Here is a 26,079-nt window from a genome sequence, read left to right on the forward strand (position 1 = left end):
CACTTTCTCTCTCCTCTAGGGAAGCCTCTGCCCTCTAGTTTCTTGCCAAGAGAGGTGTCACTTCCAAATGGTGGAGGGAAAAAGTTAAAATGCCTTCTCCAAAAGAAAATATTCTGTTCCATTCCACATAATAACGATCTCTTGAATGCATGCTGCCTGTCAGGTAGTGAAGTTATAAAACCAAAACATATATGGTTTCCTGGATGTGCATATAGTTTATTTTGTAATGTGTATTAGATATCAGTACGTTAGTACCATTTGTGCTAATTTTGGGGATACAGGACCAAGTAGGATTTCCTGGGCTGGTCGGAGTACCTGAGTACTGCATTTATAGTATTTTATAAATAAATTTCTTGAGCTGCTGATTTAGCCTTGAGGACTGTATAGCAGAGGTTGGACAAATTATGAACTTGACCTACCATGGTCCTACCACTAGTAAGTGTCAGGTTAAAACCCACATGTGCCTGGTTAAAACCCGCGTGTCTGATACTGAAGCCATGCCCTTTACTGCTGTGTATTGCTAGACTATTTGTCCTGGGGCAAGGCGTCAAATGACTGTTGGCCACTTTCTTCTCATACTCCACTTATGCTTGTTCTCAGGCATTAGGATAAAAAAGTTTTCAAAACACAATAGGGTCTACATAACCCATGAATGTAGATTTCAATTTATATGCACTTAAGCTGACAACTTTCTCTGTGAATATTGAGGTCATTTTAATGTTTTCTACTAATTTGCTTGTTATTGATATATCTATAAATTTGGCCTCCAGGTTAGAATTTCGTCTTGAGTTTTGCTCCTCAGCAAGCCTTTTATTGAAACCTTATGAAACTTACACATTTCTCCATAAGGATATAGCATCTCGATTTCACTTTTCTCCAGCAGAATATTTTATTTTAATGTTGTTTTTCTCTCCTATCACATTAAGGTACTGTGTTTTTTAATAATAAAAGAGAAAGACAAATGGAAAATAGAATAAAAACACACATGAACTTCTTGTTCCTTTGCCCAGGGAGGGCACATTGCCAGGTTTTGGAGTTACGTGAATTTCTGCCAAATGTCTGATTGGAAAGTGAGAGTTAAATATATAGGCTAAGTAAACTATTGCTTTTAAACTGGGTTTGCCTTAGAAGCAATGATATCATGTGTTATTCCAGCTGGAAGCTAGAGCTAGTAATCAAGCAAAGTAAGTTCAAGGCTAACAATTTTGGTTCTAGCGTTTTGTGGGTCTACCAAAAAAGTTTCAAATCCAGACCTTATGCCAGTGGCCAAAGGCACATCTGGTTTTGTGAAAAACAAGAAGGGTACAACCATTCTGGTTTGCTTGACCAAAAGGGAAATAATAATGGTTTGTGCTTCCCTGCACTGACTGAATCTTCTATACCAGCCACTCCCTCTAGCTGTTTGTTCTATGCTGGCCACCCCAACGGTTGCTGGGATTCTTTTTTCCTTTTTTAAATATCTGGGTTTTTAAGAATGAAAGGCAATAACACGATCTAATTGATGTTTTTATAATGTTAGTTAGTCTTGGAGAAACCAAGTCTTACTTATGCCAATTCACAGGATGTCTTGGGTGCAACCGAATGGCAGGTCTCTCTGAAGGAAGGCTATGCCTAAGGCCGGCTGAATATCTCGAGGACCCCACGGCTTCACCTGTGACTTAGGATTCCGAGGGTGCTAGAGGCTCGCTTAACGTTAGTGAGCACGTGAGACTAGACAGTAGGCTTGGGCCTGAGTGTGGAGAAATCTAAAAAATTTTCTATTTTTTACCACCCTCGAAGAGCTACATAGAATGAATTATTATTATTTTTTTAAAGATTTCTTTTTGATGTGGACTGTTTTTAAAGACTTTATAGAATTTGTTACAATATTGCTTCTGTTTTGTGTTTTGGTTGTTTTGGCCGCAAGGCATGTGGGATCTTAGCTCCCTGACCAGGGATCAAACCCGTACCCCCTGCCTGGAAGGTGAAGTCTTAACCATTGGACCGCCAGGGAAGTCCCTAGAATGAGTTATTTATTGAGTGTTTTTTTTTTTTTTTTTGGTGTGGGGAGAAGGCAGCACTGCCAGTCCTCAAAAGTAGGAGAAATATTTGTTCAGGATCTCGTTTCTTTCTGGTGAGGGACACCGTGAGGATTTGGCCACGCCTGGTTTACCTGAGCACCTTGACTGAATGTCTTTGCCTTGGTACTCCCTCTTTGCTCCCATCTTTGCTTCTAAGGGGAGGGACTGAAAGCAGAAGTGGAAGAGTACTGAATGGAAGCTGACCAGTCTGTCCCTTTTTCTCTAGAATGTGTTGGCCCTTGCTGTGATGAATGTTGAATGATCTGAATATCCTAAAGCAGACATCCTTCATGAGGGGTACTGTATGGGGCAGTCCTCTACACCCTCTTTCCTCGGTGTTAGGAGGCAGTAGGGACAGTGCTAGCTTATAACTTGCAGGATACTGTTGCAGGGTCACTTTACAAACATTATGGAAATACTTCTTCTAGAGTAATTGATGTAATTTCATATCTATGCAGAAAAAAAATCCACAGCTGGGTGATTACATATTGGTTGTACTGTATGTTTTTAACAGGAATTTTCCCTAACACAGTATGCAGGAACACTATTCTTACTTTTTTTAAATCTCCTGATTTTGAGCTCTTAAAAAAAGTAACAAATATGCAAAACAATTGCCAAAAACCCTATTCCTAGGGGCAAAATGTGTTAAAAATTGATAGATTACCACCCTGCCACATGGAGATATTTCTGTTATTATCCAGTCATGTGATTTTTTTAAAAAAATCTATTGTGGTTTGACAACAGACAAAAGATTCCTTTTTGTACTTAGTCCATGTAGAGTTGATATAGTCTTTTTTTTTTAAGTGAGTTGTTTTGTGTTGCTGTTTTGTTTGATACATTAGTATTTGAAGTTTGCTTTCCTTGAAACGTTTTGGATTCATACTTTTTAAAAAAATGAGGAAATGAAATTGGGAAAATTTGGGTTTGGTATTCCTGGTTATTAACTCTCACTGAAAAATATAGAATTTTTCTTGTATCTTGTCAAATACTTGATACCCATACTTTTTAACTTTAAACTTAAAGTATTGGTAGAAAAACATAAAATGTTAAAACATTATAACATTTATACAAGTAGAGTACATCATGGTATTTGGGGAATAGAAGGAAGATAATTACATGAAACTTTAATATATGTAACATCTTTAGTTAACTTTTTTTTGAAGTAACTTTTGTTTGGTGGATTTTTTTCTTTTGCTCCTATAGAATTTTTTTTTTTTTAATAATTGTAGTCTAAATGAGAAAAAAAGAGAAAAAGATACATTACCAGTAATCCCATAAATATAACTCTTAAGAAGAAAGCTGGGGCTTCCCTGGTGGCACAGTGGTTGAGAATCTGCCTGCCAATGCAGGGGACACGGGTTTGAGCCCTGGTCTGGGAAGATCCCACATGCCGCGGAGCAACTGGGCCCGTGCACCACAGCTATTGAGCCTGCGCGTCTGGATCTTGTGCTCCGCAACATGAGAGGCCACGACAGTGAGAGGCCTGCACACCGCGATGAAGAGTGGCCCCCACTCGCCGCAACTAGAGAAAGCCCTCGCACAGAAATGAAGACCCAACACAGCCAAAAATAAAATAAATAAATAAAATTAAAAAAGAAAAAGAAAAAGAAGAAAGCTGCCTATTTAAATATGATAAAATACAATAACCAAGGCATAAGTCATCAGCACGCAACTGACCAGAATAGTTTCTAACGGCACCCACCTGATTTAAATTCTCTTTATGAATAATGCATATACTGATTGTGAAAAGGACTAATTCAGTGTATTCCTGCTTAACATGACAAAAGAATAGAGAAAGAAAAGGAAAATATAGATCAAATTAAAAAAAAAATTTTTTTTATTTTTTAACATCTTTATTGGGGTATAATTGCTTTACAATGGTGTGTTCGTTTCTGCTTTATAACAAAGTGAATCAGTTATACATATACATATGTTCCCATATCTCTTCCCTCTTGCGTCTCCCTCCCTCCCACCCTCCCTATCCCACCCCTCCAGGCGGTCACAAATCACCGATAGATCAAATTTTAAAAGCAAAGGTATTTTGCTTTTGTAGGGGTGAAATTACCTCCAAATGGAGATATTTCTTTTTTTTTCTGAATTTTTGAATTTAATTAAATTAATTTATTTTTTTGCGGTACGCGGGCCTCTCACTGTTGTGGCCTCTCCCGTTGTGGAGCACAGGGTCTGGATGCGCAGGCTCAGCAGCCATGGCTCACGGGCCTACGCGCTCCGTGGCATGTGGGATCTTCCCGGACCGGGGCACGAACCCATGTCCCCTGCATCGGCAGGCGGACTCTCAACCACTGCGCCACCAGGGAAGCCCTATTTATTTTTTTATACCAGAGGTTCTTATTAGTTATCCATTTTATACATATTAGTGTATATATGGCAATCCCAATCTCCCAGTTCGTCACACCACCACCCCCATGCCCCCCACCAGTTTCCCCCCTTGGTGTCCATACATTCTCTGCATCTGTGTCTCTATTTCTGCCCTGCAAACCAGTTCATCTGTACCATTTTTCTGGGTTCCACATATATGTGTTAATATATGATATTTGTTTTTCTCTTTCTGACTTACTTCACTCTGTATTACAGTCTCTAGATCCATCCACGTCTCTACAAATTACCCAGTTTTGTTCCTTTTTGTGGCTGAGTAATATTACATTGTATATATGTACCACATCTTCTTTATCCATTCGTCTGTCGATGGGCATTTAGGTTACTTCAAACCTGGCTATTGTAAATAGTGCTGCAATGAACACTGGGCTGCATGTGTCTTTTTGAATAATGGTTTTCTCTGGGTATATGCCTAGCAGTGGGATTGCTGGGTCATATGGTAATTCTATTTTTAGTTTTTTAAGGAACCTCCATCCTGTTCTCCATAGTGGCTGTATCAATTTACATTCCCACCAACAGTGCAAGAGGGTTCCCTTTTCTCCACACCCTCTCCAGCATTTATTGTTTGTAGATTTTCTGATGATGCCCATTCTAACTGGTGTGAGGTGATACCTCATTGTACTTTTGATTTGCATATCTCTAATAATTAGTGATGTTGAGCAGCTTTTCATGTGCTTCTTGGCTATCTGTATGTCTTCTTTGGAGAAGTGTCTATTTAGGTCTTCTGCCCATTGTTTGATTCAGTTGTTTGTATTTTTAATGTTGAGCTGCATGAGCTATTTATATATTTTGGAGATTAATTCTTTGTCCATTGATTCATTTGCAAATATTTTCTCCCATTCTGAGGGTTGTCTTTTTGTCTCGTTTATGGTTTCCTTTGCTGTGCAAAAGCTTTGAAGTGTCATTAGGTCGCATTTGTTTATTTTCTTCTTATTTCCATTACTCTGGGAGGTGGGTCAAAAAAGATCTTGCTGTGATTTATGTCAAAGAGTGTTCTTCCTATGTTTTCCTCTAAAAGTTTTATAGTGTCTGGTCTTACTTTTAGGTCTTTAATCCACTTTGAGTTTATTTTTGTGTATGCTGTTAGGGAGTGTTCTAATTTCATTCTTTTACATGTAGCTGTCCAGTTTTCCCAGCACCAGTTATTGAAGAGACTGTCTTTTCTCCGTTGTATATCCTTGCCTCCTTTGTTATAGATTAGTTGACCATTGGTGCGTAGGTTTATCTCTGGGCTTTCTATCCTGTTCCATTGATCTATATTTCTGTTTTTGTGCCAGTACCATATTGTCTTGATTACTATAGCTTTGTAATATAGTCTGAAGTCAGGGAGTCTGATTCCTCCAGCTCCGTTTTTTTCCCTCAGGACTGCTTTGGCTATTCGGGGTCTTTTGTGTCTCCATGCAAATTTTAAGATTTTTTGTTCTAGTTCTGTAAAAAATGCCACTGGCAATTTGATAGGGATTGCATTGAATCTGTAGACTCCTTAGGGTAGTGTAGTCATTTTCACAATATTGATTCTTCCAATCCAAGAACACAGTATGTCTCTCCATCTGTTTGTGTCATCTTTGATTTCTTTCATTAGTGTCTTATAGTTTTCTGAGGACAGGTCTCTTACCTCCTTAGGTAGATTTATTCCTAGGTATTTTATTCTTTTTGTTGCAATGGTGAATGGGATTGTTTCCTTAATTTCTCTTTCTGATCTTTCGTTGTTAGTGTATAGGAATGCAAGAGATTTCTGTGCATTAATTTTGTATCCTGCAACTTTACAACATTCATTGATTAGCTCTAGTAGTTTTCTGATGGCATCTTTAGGATTCTCTGTGTATAGTATCATGTCATCTGCAAACAGTGACAGTTTTACTTCTTCTTTTCCCATCTGTATTCCTTTTATTTATTTTTCTTCTCTGATTGCTGTAGCTATGACTTCCAAAACTATGTTGAATAATAACGGTGAGAGTGGACATTCTTATCTTGTTCCTGATCTTAGAGGAAATGCTTTCAGTTTTTCACCATTGAGAATGATGTTTGCTTTGGGTTTGTTGTATATGGCCTTTATTATGTTGAGGTAGGTTCCCTCTATGCCCACTTCCTGGAGAGTTTTTATCATAAATGGGTGTTGAATTTTGTCAAAAGCTTTTTCTGCATCTAGTGAGATGATCATATGGTTTGTGTTCTTCAAATTTTTTTTTTTTTTTTTTTTTTGCGGTACATGGGCCTCTCACTGTTGTGACCTCTCCCACTGCGGAACACAGGCTCCGGATGCGCAGGCTCAGCGGCCATGGCTCACGGGCCTAGCCGCTCTGCGGCACGTGGGATCCTTCCAGACTGGGGCACGAATCCGTGTCCCCTGCATCAGCAGGCGAACTCTCAACTACTGCGCCACCAGGGAAGCCCCTTCAATTTGTTAATATGGTGTATCACATTGATTGATTTGCATATATTGAAGAATCCTTGCATTCCTGGGGTAAATCCCACTTGATCATGGTGTATGATCCTTTTAATGGGTTGCTGGATTCTGTTTGCTAGTATTTTGTTGAGGATTTTTGAATCTATATTCATCGGTGATATTGGTCTTTAATTTTCTTTTTTTGTAGTATCTTTGTCTGGTTTTGCTATTAGGGTTATGGGGGCCTCATAGAATGAGTTGGGAGTGTTCCTCTGCAGTTTCTTTTGGAAGAGTTTGAGACGGATGTGTGTTAGTTCTTCTCTAAATGTTTGATAAAATTCACCTGTGGAGCCATCTGGTCCTGGACTTCTGTTTATTGGAAGATTTTTAATCACAGTTTCAATTTCATTACTTGTGATTGGTCGGTTCATATTTTCTATTTCTTCCTGGTTCAGTCTTGGAAGGTTATACCTTTCTAAGAATTTGTCCATTTCTTCCAGGTTGTCCATTTTATTGGCATAGAGTTGCTTGTAGTAGTCTCTTAGGATGCTTTGTATTTCTGCTGTGTCTGTTGTACTTCTCCTTTTTCATTTCTAGCTTTATTGATTTGAGTCCTCTCCCTCTTTTTCTTGATGAGTCTGGCTAAAGGTTTATCAATTTTGTTTATCTTCTCGAAGAACCAGCTTTTAGTTTTACTGACCTTTACTATTGTTCTCTTTGTTTCTATTTCATTTATTTCTGCTCTGATCTTTATGATTTCTTTCCTTCTACTAACTTTGGGTCTTGTTTGTTCTTCTTTCTCTAGTCCCTTTAGGTGTAAGATTAGATTGTTTATTTGAGATGTTCCTTGTTTCTTGAGGTAAGCTTGTACTGCTATAAACTTCCCTGTTAGAACAGCTTTTGCTGCATTCCATAGGTTTTGGGTCGTCATGTTTTCGTTGTAATTTGTCTCTAGGTATTTTTTGATTTCCTTTGATTTCTTCTGTGATCTCTTGGTTATTTAGTAATGTACTGTTTAGCCTCCATGTTTTTGTGTTTTTTACATTTTTTTCCCCTGTAATTGATTTCTAATCTCATAGTGTTGTGGTCAGAAAAGATGCTTGATATGACTTCAATTTTCTTAAATTTACCGAGGCTTGATTTGTGACCCTGATGTGATCTATCCTGGAGAATGTTCCGTGTGCACTTGAGAAGAAGCTGTAATCTGCTGTTTTTAGATGGAATGTCCTATAGATATCAATTAAATCTATCTGGTCTGTTGTGTCATTTAAAGCTTGTGTTTCCTTATTAATTTTCTGTCTGGATGATTTGTCCATTTGTGTAAGTGAGGTGTTAATGTCCCCCACTATTATTGTGTTACTGTCGATTTCCTCTTTTATAGCTGTTAGCATTTGCCTTATGTATTGAGGTGCTCCTATGTTGGGTGCATATATTTTTATAATTGTTATATCTTCTTGGATTGATCCCTTGATCATTTAGTAGTGTCCTTCCTTGTCTCTTGTAACATTCTTTATTTTAACGTCTGTTTTATCTGATATGAGTATAGCTACTCCAGCTTTCTTTTGATTTCCATTTGCATGGAATATCTTTTTCAAACGCCTCACTTTCAGTCTGTATGTGTCCCTAGGTCTGAAGTGGGTCTCTTGTAGACAGCATATATATGGGCCTTGTTTTTGTATCCATTCAGCGAGCCTGTGTCTTTTGGTTGGAGGTTTTAATCCATTCACGTTTCACGTAATTATCGATATGTATGTTCCTATTACCATTTTCTTAATTGTTATGGGTTTGTTTTTGTAGGTCCTTTCCTTCTCTTGTGTTTCTCACTTAGAGAAGTTCTTTTACCATTTGTTGTAGAGCTGGTTTGGTGGTGCTGAATTCTCTTAGCTTTTGCTTGTCTGTCAAACTTTTGATTTCTCCATCAACTCTGAATGAGGTCCTTGCCAGGTAGAGTAATCTTGGTTGTAGTTTCTTCCCTTTCATCACTTTAAATATATTGTGCCACTTCCTTCTGGCTCATAGAATTTCTGCTGAGTAATCAGCTGTGAACCTTATGAGAGTTCCCTTGTATGTTATTTGTAGTTTTTCCCTTGCGGCTTTCAATAATGTTTCTTTGTACTTAATTTTTGTCAGTTTGATTACTATGTGTCTTGGCGTGTTTCTGCTTGGGTTTATCCTGCCTGGGACTCTCTGCACTTCCTGGACTTGGGTGGCTATTTCCTTTCCCACGTTAGGGAACTTTTTGACTATAATCTCTTCAAATATTTTCTCGGGTCCTTTCTCTCTCTCTTCTCCTTCTGGGACCCCTATAATGTGAATGTTACTGTGTTTAATGTTGTCCCAGAGGTCTCTTATGTTGTCTTCATTTCTTTTCATTCTTTTTTCTTCTGTTCTGTGGCAGTGAATTCCACCATTGTGTCTTCCAGGTCACTTATCCGTTCTTCTGCCTCAGTTATTCTGCTGTTGATTCCTTCTAGTGTGTTTTTCATTTCATTTATTGTATTGTTCATCTCTGTTTGTTCTTTAATTCTTCTAGGTCTTTGCTAAACATTTCTTGCATCTTCTTGATCTTTGCTTCCATTCTTTTTCTGAGACCCTGGATCATCTTCACTATCATTATTCTGAATTCTTTTTCTGGAAGGCTGCATATCTCCACTTCATTTAGTTGTTTTTCTCGGGTTTTATCTTGTTCCTTCATCTGGTATATAGTCCTCTGCCTTTTCATTTTGTCTATCTTTCTGTGAATGTGATTTTCCTTGCACAGGCGACAGAATTGTATTTCTTCTTGCTTCTGCTCTCTGACTTCTGGTGGATGAGGCTATCTAAAAGGCTTGTGCAAGCTTCCTAATGGGAGGGACTGGTGGTGGGTAGAGCTGGGTGTTGCTCTGGTGGGCACAGTTAAGTAAACTTTAATCCGCTTGATTGCTGGTAGGTGGGGCTGGGTTCCCTCCCTGTTGGTTGTTTGGCCTGAGGCAACCCAACACTGGAGTCTACCTGGGCTCTTTGGTGGGGCTAATGGCAGACTCTGGGAGGGCTCACGCCAAGGAGTACTTCCCAGAACTTCTGCTTCTAGTATCATTGTCCCCACAGTGAGCCACAGCCACTCCCCTCCTCTGCAGGAGACCTTCCAACACTATCAGGTAGGTCTGGTTCAGGCTGCTGTGGGGTCACTGCTCCTTCCCCTGGGTCCTGATGCACACAGTAGTTTGTGTGTGCCCTCCACGAGTAGGGTTTCTGTTTCCCCCAGGGCTGTTGAAGTCCTGCAATTCAATCCCACTAGCCTTCAAAGTCTGATTCTCTAGGAATTCCTCCTCCCATTGCCAGACCCCCAGGTTGGGAAGCCTGATGTGGCGCTCAGAACTTTCACTCCAGTGGGTGGACTTCTGTGGTATAAGTGTTCTCCAGTTTGTGAGTCACCCAACCAGGGGTTATGGGATTTGCTTTTATTGTGATTGTGCCCCTCCTACCACCTCACTGCGGATTCTACTTTGTCTTTGGATATGGGGCATCTTTTTGGTGAGTTTCTGTGTCTTCCTGTCACCGATTGTTCAGCAGTTAGTTATGATTCTGGTGCTCTTGCGAGAGGGACTGAGCGCATGTCCTTCTACTCCACCATCTTGAACCAGTCTCCTGGAGATTATTTCTTATTTAACCAGAATATAAAATCCATCTGCTCAACCAACAAATATTTATCGAGCACCTACTAGACACCAGACACCATTCTTTGGCACTGAGGCTGCATCGGTAAACAAGTAAAATAAGGTCTCTGCTGTTGTGGAGATTACATTATATAATGAGTAAAGTCAAGCAGTAAACAGTTAAATAATAAGGACTGCAGTCACCACAAAATTTGAGCATCTGTTGGGTATGAAACATCGTATTAGATGTTAAGAAGCGTTTTTAAAATGTTAGTTTTCAATTGACAAAAGATATATGTCTTAACACATAAATGGTTTCTTTTTTAGTATGCCATAAGCCCCTTTCACATGCATACATAATATGCATATTTGTTATAACATGAGTGATAGTTACTTACATCCATCTCCCTCTGCTATAGTCACACCAATACTGACAGACCAGCATCCTAAGACTTACTTACCCATGCTTCCTCTTCACTCTTAGTTTACCTACATGATATATTAGAGAGGCTCACAGTGCATATTGGTTCAGTGAATGTAGTTCTTCACAGTTAGTGAGACATTTTCATCTGATTTTTATCTCAAATTGATTTTCACCAAACCCATATAAATGGGGTAATTTTATGGTTGAAGCAACAGAACATGAAAGAATTTGTGACTACTTATGGTCACATGGAAAATATATATGTTTTTATGCACATATGAAAGAATCATGGCTCATAGGCAAGCCAACTTTAAGAATACTAGTTTGGACCTAAATTTCCCTTTTTTTGTTGTGAAACGTCATAGAGGAGGGTATAGCTGATCATGTCTAATATAAGTTGGTCTAATTTTGTCCAATCTACGAATCTTACCAAAAGCTCACAATCTTTCTTTTGCCAAACCACTCCCGTTTTCACCTTTCACTCTGTGAAATCTGAAGTTTGTACAAGATGTTTGTACTGAAGTTATAAGATAATCGATCCTCACTACCACAACCATTGAGCTCTTGCTAAGTGCCAAGAACCAGGCTTAAGTGCTTTACATGCATTGTTCTATTGAAATCTTACAATTCTAGCAACTGTTTGACAGATGAAGAACCAGAAGCTTAGAGCAGCGTCAGCCTAAGTTTATATGTAGGTGGTAGAGACTAGATTCTGTCCTGACTCTGCCCAACCCCAAAGACTGTGCTCTCAGCAATCATACTACACTACTTCAAAAGGCTTATTTGAAAATATAAGCTAAGTGAATGTTGTTGCCAAGCTACGTATCTAGTGTAGGACATGCAGGTCTGCCTGTTTATGAGACAATCATCTGTACATCAATTTACCAGAAAATATAAAGTCAGGCTCACTCAGTTTTGATTTTTTTGCAGAAATCAGCCTTTGTCTTTCCTTAATGAATAAACAATATATCCTGTATTTTTTTCAAGAAGCAAGCCCCTTCAGTATATCAAATTCATTTTATTTGCCAGTTTTTGTCCATATGTCATGAATGACGCGTAATGCATATAGGAGGAGAGGGTTTAGGCTCCGTAGTGTGAACTCTGAAACCTGGATGTTCAAGTATAGTGAGGTTTAATCCAAACAACAAACACAGTTTTTGAGTGCTTGCAAAAACTTTGTATTATCTTCATTTACTTCAGAAATCTCAGCCATATTTTATTGTATCATCCATAGATTCTCATTCCTGGGAGGTACTTTAGCAGTCATCTATATAAGAACCCCTGTAGGGCAAATCCTCACTATAGACAGCTTGTGTGAGTCTATTTAAGAGCTAGATTTTCTTTCTAAATATTGCACACACACACAAATTTTATTGTTAGTTTTGAGGGGTAATGTAATTGAGGCAATGGACTATTTGCTTTTTTTTTTTTTTAAAGCTCTTTATTTAAAATTTTATGTTGGTGTCTCTCACATACAATGCGCTTTTCTCAAACTGTACTTAATTTTGTCCTCTTACTGTGCCTGAAATTATGTTTGGTGCTCTTTTATACAAAATTATTGAATGGTGATAGGAAGGATCTTTATTATTGAAGGACAGAGGGTGCTTAAACTCAACAGAGAGGCCAGAAGAGAGGCTCGCAGTGGCCACCCATACTAGCCACCTTTCCATTCTGGCAGCTGCATGCTTCATCTTCTCCCTCAGCAAGACAAAATGGTGAAAAGACATGAGAAGATCCAGGACATCCTTAACAGCTAGGAGATCTCCCAAATGTCCCTCTGCGGGGGCTTCCGTTTTTCACCTGGGGGCAAATAATGCACAGCAAATGTAGTTACCTGACAACTGTGCAAGGAGTGTTAAAAATAATTTTGTTAGGGCTTCCCTGGTGGTGCAGTGGTTGAGAGTCCTCCTGCCGATGGAGGGGACACGGGTTCGTGCCCCAGTCCGGGAAGATCCCACATGCCGCGGAGCGGCTGGGCCCGTGAGCCTGCGCGTCCAAAGCCTGTGCTCCGCAACGGGAGAGGCCACAACAGTGAGAGGCCCGTGTACCACACACACACACAAAAAATAATAATAATTTTGTTGGTGATAGAGGGGATTTTGTAGGTTGGTTGGTTTCTGGCGTTAGAGGTGTTTTAATGAGATACTTAGCCACAGTGATCTTAATATGCACATCTAATTATTTCATTGTCCTCTGTGTCTTCGCACATGCTGTTTTATTTTACTAGATCATTTTCTCTACTTATCCGGAATACCTTCCTTCATCCTTCAAGTCCAAATTAGCTGCGTTTCCACAGGTGCTTGCCATCATCTTATACGGATCACCCTGTCTTCTTATTGCCTAGTTTATTTGTATCTCCTCAGCTCTTTGAAGATAGGGATCCTGTATGTTTTGTTTACTGCTGTTTTTCCACCTGGCACATAGTAGGTGTTCAATAAAAATTTCCTCTCAACTTATGAATTTAATGCAATGTCATTTAGAATTCCAGTTAAAGAATTTGATTAAGTTATTCTTAAAAATAGCCAATAAAAACATGAAAAACAGTAGTGTTGGTTGAAAGACTTGTCCATTTAGCCCACATTATACTTATCAATATATAATATCAATTATATATCAATAATGATTGTTAATGTTTTCTAGTATTTTTTGTTTTTGTTTTTCTATTTACCCTTTTAATTCAATAATAATCACTTCCTTTCCCATAACAATAATTACTAATAATTTGTACAGCTACAAAATAGTTTAGGAATAGATGCTGTAGTATTTTAGTATATTAATAAATTTAGTGTATCTAATAAAGGCAGTACCACAAGCCAGTGGGAAAAGAAAGAATATTTATGGATAAAAGCAATTGGTGGGGGGTGGTTATTGCTGTATCGATAGGGTAAATTAAAAACCAAAACCAAAAGAAATCTACTATAAAATATTGGAAAGCATATGTTTTATCTGGGGATAAGGAAGAACATTCCAAACATAAAAGTCATGGAACTAATCACAAAGAGGGAAAATCACCAGATATAGAAACTATAGCTTAGTGGTTAAGAGAAAGGACTTTATTATTTTTTTAAATAAATTTATTTATTTATTTATTTATGGCTGCTTTTGGTCTTCGTTGCTGCACGCAGGCTTTCTCTAGTTGCGGCGAGTGGGGGCTACTCTTTGTTGTGGTGTGTGGGCTTCTCACTGTGGTGGCTTCTCTTGTTGTGGTGTGCGGGCTCTAGGCGCACGGGCTTCATTAGTTGTGGCACGCGGGCTTAGTAGTTGTGGCTCACAGGCTCTAGAGTGCAGGTTCAGTAGTTGTGGCACACGGGCTTAGTTGCTCCACAGCATGTGGGATCCTCCCAGACTAGGGCTCAAACCCGTGTCCCCTGCGTCAGCAGGTGGATTCTCAACCACTGTGCCACCAGGGGAGCCCCAAGAGAAAGGACTTTAAAATCAGATGGTCCGGGCTTCCCTGGTGGCGCAGTGGTTGAGAGTCCACCTGCCGATGCAGGGGACATGGGTTCGTGCCCCGGTCCGGGAAGATCCCACATGCCGCAGAGCGGCTGGGCCCGTGGGCCATGGTTGCTGAGCCTGCGTGTCCGGAGCCTGTTCCGCAGCAGGAGAGGCCACAACAGTGAGAGGCCCGCGTACCTCAAAAAAAAAAAAAAAATAAATAAATAAATTAAATAAAATAAAATCAGATGGTCCAATCTGAATTTTGCCTTTGACCCCTACCAAGTGATCTTATGGGAAATTATGTACCTCATTAAGCCTCAGTTTCCTCATCTATAAATTGGAGGGGTTAATAATAATAGCAACCTCATTAAGTCTTTAGAGTACAAAAATTTATGTAAAGTACCTGCCCTTTGCCAATCACATGAAAAATGCAAGAAATTTTAGTCATTATTATTACCTTTAAAATTTTATATAGGATGTTAGTAAATGAAAACCCCCTATAAAGGGCAAACAAAATAGGAGAAGTATTGCCATAAAGACAAAGATTGATTTTCATGACATGTAAAGAATTCATTCATGGATAAGAAAAACATAATCGTTCAACAGGAAAAAAAAATGGTAAAAAAAATGTGGCCAGCCATTATACAGATGAAGAAAGAACTATGGCTAATGAGCATATGACAAAATATTTACTTTTCCTAGTAATAAAAAAAGTAAACTCAAGCTACACGGAAAAGCAGTTTACCACTTCAAATGAGCAAAGATTAACAGTTGATAATTTAGTGTTGGGCAGAGCTCAATGGCATGGTCATCAAGAAACATTACTCTTGGGAGAGTGAATTTTGTCAAAGCACTCTGGAAATGTATGACGAGACTCTTAAGATTTATAACTTTCCTGGTAATTTCACTTCTGGTAATTAGTCTTAAGGACACAATCAGAGATGCTGTTATGATTTACTTTGAAAGGTTTTCGTTGCAGTTTTTTTATAATAATGAAGAATTAGGAGCAACCTAAATATTTCACAGTAGAATGTTAGAATGCAGTATGTAGTCATTAAAAATCAAGTTATTGAAGATTATTTTTTAATGAGGTGAGGAAATGTTAATCATGTAATGCTAATGGAAAAAGTGTTTATTCATTTGGATATGAAAATCAAAACTGCATATACAGTATGAATCCCGCTCTGTTAAATAACAACAACAACAAAAGGATGAAGAAAGTAAGGGAAGTTAGGTACATAGACAAAATTAGAAGAAATAATGGAAAAAACACATGAAAATGACTATTGTAGTTTTCAGTGAGTAGCGGGCTTTCTGTTTATCTATCACTGCAACAGCAAATTACCCCCAAATTTAGTGGCTTTAAAGCAAGCATTTTATTATAGCTCATAATTTTGTGTGGCAGGAATTCAAGCAGAGCTCAGCTGGGCAGTTCTTCAGCTCCCCACGGCAGCTAGTGAGGTGACTTGGTGGTATTCAGCTGGGAGGGGGGCTGAAATAGAGGGTCCTAGATGGCGACAGTTACATGTCTGAGCCTGACAGGAACAGCTGGGGAGGATGGGCTCAGTTGCAGTGCCTACACGTGGCAGTCTCAGGGTGCTCAGACTTCTTACCAGGAGGCTCGGGTCTCCCTGGGGAAGTGTTCCAGGGGAACTGGTAAAAGGTGCAACTGGATTGAGGGGATAAAACTGGACTTCAAAAGGGGAGGAGAAGGAAAGAATTTGTGACCATCTTTAATCTACCTCAATTGGATTGAATTTATTTATTTGTACATTTTTTTGTACATTTGTAAGAGTTCTTTATATATTAAGTTTATAACCTTGAATAAGATAGTTCCCATAAAGTACTTAACAGTGTGTCTGGCATAAATAATAGTCCTCTGTAAGTGCCAGCTGCCATCAGTGTTATCTTTATCCCTTTCTCATTAGAGTAGAAATGTATTGGTGGGTTTATTCGCAGTGGCTCATTGAAAAAGGCATTTAAAAAGACATAATTTTGCCTGGGCAAGCCAAACAAGATTTCATGAGCAGTTGATTCTTAAATTATGCTTTGAAGGATAAAAGGGAATTTACCAGTTAGGGAAGGGTGGGAAAGGCACTCAGAGTAGTAGGAGCTGTATATTCCAAGTCACAGAGTTCTGATAGAGCGTGGGTGCTGCAGGATCTTTTAGTGTAGCAGGGTTCAAATATAAGATGCACATTTGTGGAGAAAGGGCTGAGGCTTGGGGAGGAAGGATTAAATTCAAGAGATAATCCAGAAACAGAACATACAGGTCTTAGTGACTGATAAGCTGTAACAGTTCCTTGAGAGTTATAGAAAACAAAATTTATGTGTTCACTAGTTAAAGCAGCCATTACTCTCTGTTCCTGATTCAGTTTTCTTTCTTTTAATTTCAACATGAATTGCATGTGAAAAAGACAGAATTCAGAGCAAGTAATAAACTACACATGGATAAATTTCATTTCAAACCAAAAAAATAGAGTTGGAGAAAATGACTGGCTAAGCTGTATTTCTTGGTTTAAAAATAAAGTGATTTATATATATGTGTAATATATACATATATATGTGTGTGTGTGTATATGTGTATATATATATATATATTTTTTTTTTTTTTTTTTTCCCCAGAAAGTCAACAGAACTGAACATTTGTCCATCATCTCAGAGTGGTTGCCCCTGTCTGTTGGGCTTATTAGCTCCATTCTTTTGTCCCAGGGCTCTCATGCTCATGTGCCATATGGCCTCCACATCTGGTGACCAGTCCATGCTCTTTTGGGGGCGAAAAACAAAATTTCCTTTGAGGTACTACATAAATACATTTCTGTAGAATCTGCTACTGCCCATGTCTACAAATATCTGGGTCCCAAATTAAATGCATAAAGCTGAAATTATGTTACTTTTCAAAGATAACAGTAATTAAATAAGACACAATACAAATCAGGGCTTTAAACTTTTTGGCACCAGTTCTTTTCTTCCAGCTTATTACTTGCGATGATAGCCCTTTGATGTTTTGACATATCTCTGAAATCATGATTAAATATGTAGCCAAAGCTAGTTCTGATTTACTGTACTGGGCAAGTCATTCAGGATCAATATTATAGATTAAAAACTGCTATTTGGAAAAGTTCTTCTAAATTTAATGAATTTAATTTGTGTCTTTGCTTTTCCTCCTTAACTCACTAAAGTAGTTCTCTCAATAAGTTATTAAACCAAATAAAAACTTCAAATAAAAAAGTAAGTTCAAGATATTATTAGCAAATGTTTATCACTTAATATTTTATAAATTTATCATAGATATCCACTGTCCCATAGATAAAACTGACAATTAAGCTTTTTGGCAACCACTTATGTTGGTATGCTTTGCAGTCATTTAAAAATAATTTCTTCGATCAAAGCTGTGAGAAGAATGTTGGAGCAAACACACGTGCAATACTGTGCTGGTAACACAATCGGGGTTCTGTGTTTCAACACCAGGGTTTTTATTCTCTTCTTAACTCATTGAGTCACTGTTGCTTCTCTCACTGTTTCAGAACAGGATTAAAATTTGTACCATTTTTCCTGTGTTAAAGAAACAAAGCGGGGAAAAGGGGGAAAGACATAATCCAGATAAAATGGAATTGGTTGTACAGAAACAGATATTTCCAAAGTGTTAACTGATGTTGTGAAAAGCTGTTTTAGTAATAGGCCTAATGGGAAAACAATGTGGTCAGGAAACTCGGTGATACTGAAATTTGACTCTTTCACAGTAATGTCAGGTACCAGGAACAAGGGGACACGATGAACAGAATCAGTCCCATGTGTTGCTAAACATAGGGTTTTGTTGTTTTGTTCCTCTGCTGCCTCTTCTTGTAGCCTCCCATGGTGTTGATGGGGGTCAAGGACTGGAAATGTAGCTCCGGTAGAACTGCTGGGTTCTCCCTATTCCTTAGCTTCTCATCACCATCTTCCAGCATTGTTACTCTTGTTCTGCCTTCCTCTAACTTGTCTCCTGGTGATGCTGTTTTAATCTTAACTTATTTTTCTTTCTAGTACAACAGCCTTGATTTGAGGTTCATATAAGTAATAAGTAAAAAGTAAGCAAACAATCAAGACAATCACGTTCTAAAAATTGTATGCAAAATCTGGAAAATATCTATTAGTTGGGAATTCATATCATAAAACACCACTGAAGAAGGAGTTAGAGATGGGGAGGCATAAACATTCCAAACTATTGTAATATTCTTAAGAATAGATGACTACTAGCAAGACCTTTAAATTTATGAGATTTGGATCGAGTAGGGTTTTAATTTAATTCTACAATTTTTGTTACGAGGCATGGTCTTAACAAATTTAAGAATGTGTGGGGTATTTTTTTAGTCTCAATAGACAAAGACTCCTGTGAATGGGAGTCAGGAGACCTGATTTTTCGTCTTTAAATCCTTTGCTTCTTAATTTCTTCATCAATCAAACAGGGACATTACTTTTTTACCTCCTTTCCTTGAGGAAATGCTCTAATGATCAATATTACCTTACTTTCAAGTCTCCAAGGGGAGTTACTTGATCTTTCTGAAGCTGCTTCTCCTCAGCTGTGTAACTGAGGTAGCTTTTGGGTGGCTCTGGGCATTAGGAATAATGTATACACCGCATTAGGCACAGTGCCTGCTAGGCGACGGGTCCTCAAACGACAGATTTGACCATTGCACTTGCTGCACTTGCTCCTGCTACTACTCTGGTGCTGTTACTAGTACTACCATTACCTCCTTATTTGCCAGGACTTTATCAATACTAGTTCTTTTCCATGATTAAAATAAGCATCATGATATGGCTGAGATTCATTTGTACTACTTCCTGTATGGGAAGTTTTGTTTGCTTTGTTGAAAGGAAAGAGAAGATAGCATTTCAAATACCCCCTAAATCTAATAATATATATTAGCTTTTCAAATTTTTAATTTCGGTATGCCATATTATTTTCTTAGAGACATCCCCCCCTCCCCTAGACGCTCAGCAGTAGAATCAGTCAGAACTGGCTAAGTCTTTGGGACTCTTGTTCTGTATGTGAAGCCTTGCAATTGACCTCTGAATCATCAAAGATATTGACTTATGGTTAGTAAGGTGTTATTATTAACTGCTTTATTGTATCTAATGCTATAAAATTTTGCATGTGTGTACATATATATGATCCTTGAATAACTCAATATCCAACTATATTTCTTTTTTTTCCAACTTTGTTTCATATAAGAATATTCTTCACCTTTCTGATAATTTGTTAGAATATATCAATACATAGACACACAGAAAGTACTCAGTTACTCATTTCAACAAGTACTTATTGAGCGCCTACTACGTGACTAATAGTCCTGTTCCATATGGTAGGACTAGAGCAGTGAATATTACAGGGTCCCTTCTCTGATAGAACACACATTCTAGTTAAGGAAACAGACAGTAAACGAACAAACACATATATAAAGCATTTATGATAATGAGCTTATAAACTGACAGGTTGTCTATAGCTCTCTTCCATTGATTGGTTCCCTTGTTCTACTGGCTTTAAGTAATTTGAGTGTCACTGTTAGTGATAAGTGCTCTGATGGAAAATGAGTCTGGGTCATGGGAATAATAAGTAGCGGGGGTTTGGGAAGATATCATATACCATCTGGTGAAGGTTGGACATCTCTGAAGGAGTGACGTTTGAGTGGAGAGCTGAATGAAGAGAGGGAGTGAGCCATGAGGCCATCTAGGGCAAGAGTGTTCTAGGCAGAGGCAGCAGGAAGGGCCAAAACTCTGAGGCAGCTTGGGGGCCCCTGCTGAGGAGTGAGTGTCGGGTAGTGGGGGATGAGCTCACACAGGTGTGGTGAGGAAGGTGGCGGGCAGATTTTGAGACCTTGTAGGCTCTGGTGGTAGTGGTGGTGGTAGTAACCATTATTATTATCATTTGGTATTTTGATCTTAGTATGTCTTAAATTATGTTAAACACGGGGGAAAAAAACACATGGCATTATTAATTGGATGAATGAAAAAATTTTAAGAACTCTTTGAAGCAGAATTCCACTGGTACTCCTATATGCTGCATTATTTGCTTGTACATCTTAATTCTTCAATTGTCCTTTAGCTTGAACTAGCATGAAGTTTTTGTGTATGGACTCTTAAGAGTTGTGACAAAAAAACCTTTTTACAGGGCCTAAGTGAAGGCAGCTAGACTTTGCAGGTCCCACTCACTCTGGTTTGAATTTCACCCCGCTCTTTGTAACAAAAGTCAGGTCTCTTAAGAGAAGTGAATTAAGTCAGAGGTGTTTTTTCTTCTTATTCTCTTCCAAAGAAGGTTTTAGAGTTTTTGTTTTGGCGCTGTGCATCTCCAAGAGAAATTTTTTTCCTATACACCTGCAACAATAAAACATAAAAGGATTGTGAACTTGAGTTCTATCGTTACTCATCATCTCTTTATGTTTATGCTAGAGACAACTATATCTAAAATCTTATATGCAGTTAGGTTGTTTTTAGACAGTAAACTTTGTAGAAAGGTAGTCCTTTTTATTCTAAACCTAGTAAATAATTCTAGTATAATCGCCACTGTTAGAAACTATTGATGTGTACCATATGTGTTTACACATACTTCATTTATCATTACTACAGAAGTGTTTCAATATTTGAACAATTGGAAAAGCCATACTGAATGCATTCAGGCTGAATATTTTTCTTGGCCCACTGTCTACCCGCACCTAGTTATGTGTAGATTTTTTTTTTAATCAACTATATTTGCTAACAAGATAGAAAAAGTCAAAAGTGCTTGTTAAAAAATTTATTGTTGTAATCACTGCAAATGAGTTAAGGTTCACTTGTAAAGCAGAATTTGAATGGTTCAATTGGTTTCCTTTTAAAAACTGCCATCATTTTAAAAGAACAAATGATCCCACATAGCAATTGTATAAAAATATCTCCTCTAAAACTCCATGTCTAATATGAACTGTTTCCTTTGTATCTTAATGAATATTAGCCATTTGTCCATAATTCCTTATCTCTTTCCCCTCCATCCCAACACACACACACACACACACACACACACACACACACACACACATTCACTCACTCACTATCTTCTTAATACTTTTCTGTGCTGTTCTTTGTTCCTGTGCAAACAGCTTTTGCTTTCTTTTCATTTGGATGCTCTCTCCAGCCTGTCCTGGGCTGTGTTGTTGGTTTGGGAAGTGAAATGGGCAAATTCTTACTGACAAGCTAATTGCTTTCATCATGGTTGTGTCAAGTTGGGTGCACTGAAAATACCAAGCTAAACATACTTCTCACATTTTGTATTCTTTTGACTCTTTCAAGTCCTGGTCCTTTTAAAGCTATGATACGTGGTTAACTTTACCAATTTTGGGGAGGGAAAGGAACATTTGGTTTTGAGGGCAGGAGAACGTTTTCCCAACAGTGAATTCTACTAAGTGCTGGAATTTTTTTTCCCAGCAAAAGGAACAGAGGTGCCATGCCTGAGTAATTTAAAATTCAGCTGGAGGAAGTTTAGCTTGGGCATATACCACCCATCCGATATTATAAGACAACTGAAGAAGGGAAGGAAAAGTGAAGGTGAAGTAGTAACATAGAAAGTAGAAATTAGCCTCCTTAAGCCTAAAATTCAAACTCTTAGTTGACATTATTGACCTTTCAGTTTATAGTTTAAACCAGTGGATCTCAAACGTTTTGCTCATAGGACTCCTTTACATTTTTTGAACATTTTTATGGACCCCAAAGAGCTTTTGTTTATATGGGTTATATCTATCGATTATCAACCATCTTAGAAATTAAAAAAAAATGATTCATTAAAAACAGTAATAAATACATTGCATGTTAATATAAATAATACATTTTTCATGAAAAATAACTGTTTTTCAAACAGTAACATTTAGTGAGAAGAGTGGTAGTGTTTTACATTTTGCGAATCTCTTTAAAATGTCTGGCTTAATAGAAGACAGCTGGGTTCTCCTATCTGCTTCTGCATTCAATCTGTTGTCATATCACATGTTACATAGCTTCTGGAAAACTTCACCGTATGCTCCTGAGAGAATGAGAGTGGAAAAAAGGCAAATAATGTCTTAGTATTATTATGAAAATAATTTTGACCTTGTGGACCCCCTGAAAAGGTTCCCCAGGCTCCCCTAACCACAGTTTGAGAACTATTGGCCTAAACAAATCTTTCCAGTCACACTCTTGTGTCAATTCCCCATGCAGCCTCTTAGTATCAACACTTCAGCCTGTTCCTTTCCCCACTCCCACCCACCTGCTCCCCTAGCTGCCCACAGTTTGGAGACCAGAATCTTAAGCATTAGAGTCAAATAGTGTCTGCGCAGTACTGTTGTCTGTCATGGAGGGGTTCACCTGAAGATATTATGAAAATAACAGAAGAGTGAACTGAGAATGAGTGAACCCACTTTCTGAAGTTAAAACTATAGTTGAAGTCTTATCCATGGTGATCAGGGCTAGAAAATGACTCTTTAATTTAAAAAGCAGTTCAAAAGAGAGAAACATAAAAAAGTTGCATCCACACATCAGCATTTAAAAACTTATATAAAGTATATCCAATCATTTGCCAATCTTTTCATACAGTGCCAGGTCTTTTCTTTGAGTAAGGATTTCCTGATTGGAGTTCCCCATCCTCCTGTTTGCATAAACTACACTCAAAATGCATCATCTATTGTTTCCAGTTTTGTAACTTTAGAATGTGGAGTAAGATCTTAAAGTCACTTGCCAAACAGGCTAAGGGCTCTACAAACAGTGATCTGTCACTTCTCTGTAGTGTAGTTTCCTGAGGACAGAGACTGTATCTTGTCATCTTGTTCCTAGTCTTAACACAGTGCCCAACAAGCATAGATAATCCCTGAAAGCTTATTAGTTGAGTCCGTAGTGAGGGCATACATCTGTGAATGAATGAAGCAGAGGCTATGTAATGAAATTACGTCCATTATAAATTATTTCCCACTCCACTATTAGCACTGGTTTAACACTGAACATCCTAAGTCTGGAGATTTCCCTCAGATCCCAGCAAACTGAGAGGTTTGGTCACACTAACCACCCTAAGTCTGTGCACAGGAGCAGTGAATTCAAATTAGGGTTTGTTAGGAATTCAAATACTGGATCCTTTACCATGGCCAATTTGAATTGCCTCCATAGAACACATTCTAGGGACCTCTTTTTAAGAACCCTTTAGTTGCCTAAAGCAGGCAGTCTCTCAAAGGGCCAAGCTTCTGGGTTTAGTCTATCCCATTGGAATCTTCTTTTTTTTTTTGCCAAAAATCACAGAAACATTACCCACTCAATTCATCATTTAACTCAAGATACACTTTTATATGTATATAAAAGTGTATGTATGTATACATATATGTATGTATATAAAGTATACTCATACTTTACTAAAATTTAAAACTTTTGATCTTAAGAATAGATTTATATGTCTTTGATATTTAATTTATAAGACTTTTCCAGTTCTTCCTGTGCTTCATTCGGAAAATGTATACCCTTCTATTTCTTTGGAATTCTGTCAAGTAGCTATGACTTTGATTTGGAGGAGAGGCCACTGCCCTTGCCCTGCTAGCCATGGTGCAGCATGGCACACGTGGCTGGGAGTCAGAAGCCTGGGTTTGCACACTGGCTCTGCCACAAATCCAGGTTTGGGGACCTTGCACAGGTGACCTAACTTCTCTGGGCCATGCTTTCCTTTTCTATAAAATGGGGGCAATTATAATAGCAATGTCACAGATTGTTCTGATTATTAAGAGAAATAACTTGCAGGAAAGTATATGACATATAATGCATTATTCAATAAACATTTGTAGAGCCATTGCTGATAATATCCACAGTACCCAGCTGTTACTTCACGGATAAACTAGCGTATTGTTTCCAATGTCAAGTTTTAATTTTAGAACATAATAGATATAAAAAGTGATTATTTCCTGATATAACTACTTACCGCTTTCTATTACTGACTTTTCAAACTACTCAGCCACATTTTTGTTGGTCCATGACCCAGGTACTTACATTATTTAAGTTTAGCCTTTTTGGAAATTAAGGATTATTAGTTTTGTCAACACAGCAATTTGAAAAATGTGAACACTTTTTTTTTTTAATCCTTCCTACCTCCCTTCATACTTTTTAATTTTCTTTTTTAGCAAAAAATGTATTATTAAGTTCCAAGTTTTGCCAGGTTCAGGGCTAGGCACTAGACACACATGGATTAACATTGGTTCCTGCCTTTTTGGAACTTCTAAACATTTATGTCCTTTATTTTATCTATTAGGAGTTTTCTGGATATTTTCAGCTAGTTTCAAAAACTGAAAGGATTGCAAAGAGAACAGATTAAGAACCAATGAATTAAAGGTATTTAAAGGCAAAAGATGTGGAAAGAGCAAGTCTTAGAATCCTAGAACCTGGATTCATGTCCTTTTCACCACTTTCTAGCTATGTGATTCTGGACAAGTTTCTTTAACTTCCCTGAAACTGTTAATAAATAACTGTTTTTAACTTGTTTGATTTGTACCAATTACTAACTTTCTGTACATGTTTCAATAGCCTTTTTTTTTGGTCCTATAACTATCCATAAGATTAATCACATCAGAGTCAGGGTTTCAAGTTTTTGTTTGTTTTAAACCTCCATTCTCAAGAGTTCTTTGTGAGTGTGTTTGTATGTGTGCATGTGTGTACTCTATATATTATAATTATTTTTAAATATTTTGTTCTTGTTTTATGGATACAATATCTTCTCTCTGCATGCCTTTTCCACATTGCCTTTTTTTCTCCTAAGTTGTTTTTTCCTCCATCTTCTATGTTAAAAGCTTTCCTCGGATGTTGGATAATCCCTAGTAGTAAAGATTAAGAATAGATGTCTAAACGGCTTATTGGATGTGCTGAACCTATGGTAGGCTTGCAAATTTGGGGTTTACTGTAGGTGATCAAGTGAGTTGTTTGTTGATAAGCCATCAGAATCAGTATTAGGACTTTTCTCTTGTGTTAGAAGTATTCCCCCAAGGGTACCCTTCCAATTGCCTGCATGGAGTGGAAAAGGTCTAGATATATCTTCTGAGAGCCACATAGAAGAAAGGGTGGTGTCTTAGTCCATTCAGAATGCTATAACAAAATGCCACAGACTGGGTAGCTCAGAAACAACAGATCAGGGTGCCAGCATGGTTACCTTTTGGTGAAGGCTGTGTTCTTGGTTTATAACCAGCATCTTCTTGCTATGTCTTCATGTGGTGGAAGGGACTAGGGATCTCTCTGGAGCACTAATCCCATTCACGAGGGCTGCACCCTCATGACTTAAACACCTCCCAAAGGTCCCACCTCCTAATACCATCATCTTTGGAGGTTAGGATTTCAACATATGAATTATGGGGAACACAGACATTCAGATCATAGCAGGTGGATAGTGTCAGCATCCACCTTTTGGTGTACAATCAATTAATTCCCAGGTCTTAGCCAGCCAATCCCTAGACCAAAACCCTCTGTTTTACTCTCTCCAGAGAATAACCCTCCTGTCTGCTACCAGGGTAAGGGAGAGGTGGTTGCCAAGTGATGTGGTGTGTTGGAGGGGACTCATACAGTTTCATCCCACCTATTATTAATGTATCCCAGTTCCCTCCCAACTTCTGAAGAACCTCTTGCTTCCATTTGCTGAGCCTTTTGTGGATTCTGCAGTGTAAGTAGGTTTGCTTCTTAGCTTTTCCACCAGTTAGGGCCTGGCTTTCTTGGTTCTCCTAAACCCTTTAACACTTATGCATT

The 26,079-nt window shown here is 38.2% G+C and overlaps 1 protein-coding gene across 1 annotated transcript in view; it reads left to right on the forward strand.

The window, feature by feature from the left end:
• SCFD2 (sec1 family domain containing 2) overlaps positions 1-26,079 on the forward strand; it is a 395,999-nt gene that overhangs the window by 82,899 nt on the left and 287,021 nt on the right. The window lies entirely within an intron of this gene.

The sequence above is a fragment of the Monodon monoceros genome, unplaced genomic scaffold (assembly GCF_005190385.1).
Source record: "Monodon monoceros isolate NGI ecotype Baffin Bay Population unplaced genomic scaffold, NGI_Narwhal_1 Super_Scaffold_20, whole genome shotgun sequence".
Classification (NCBI taxonomy): domain Eukaryota; kingdom Metazoa; phylum Chordata; class Mammalia; order Artiodactyla; family Monodontidae; genus Monodon; species Monodon monoceros.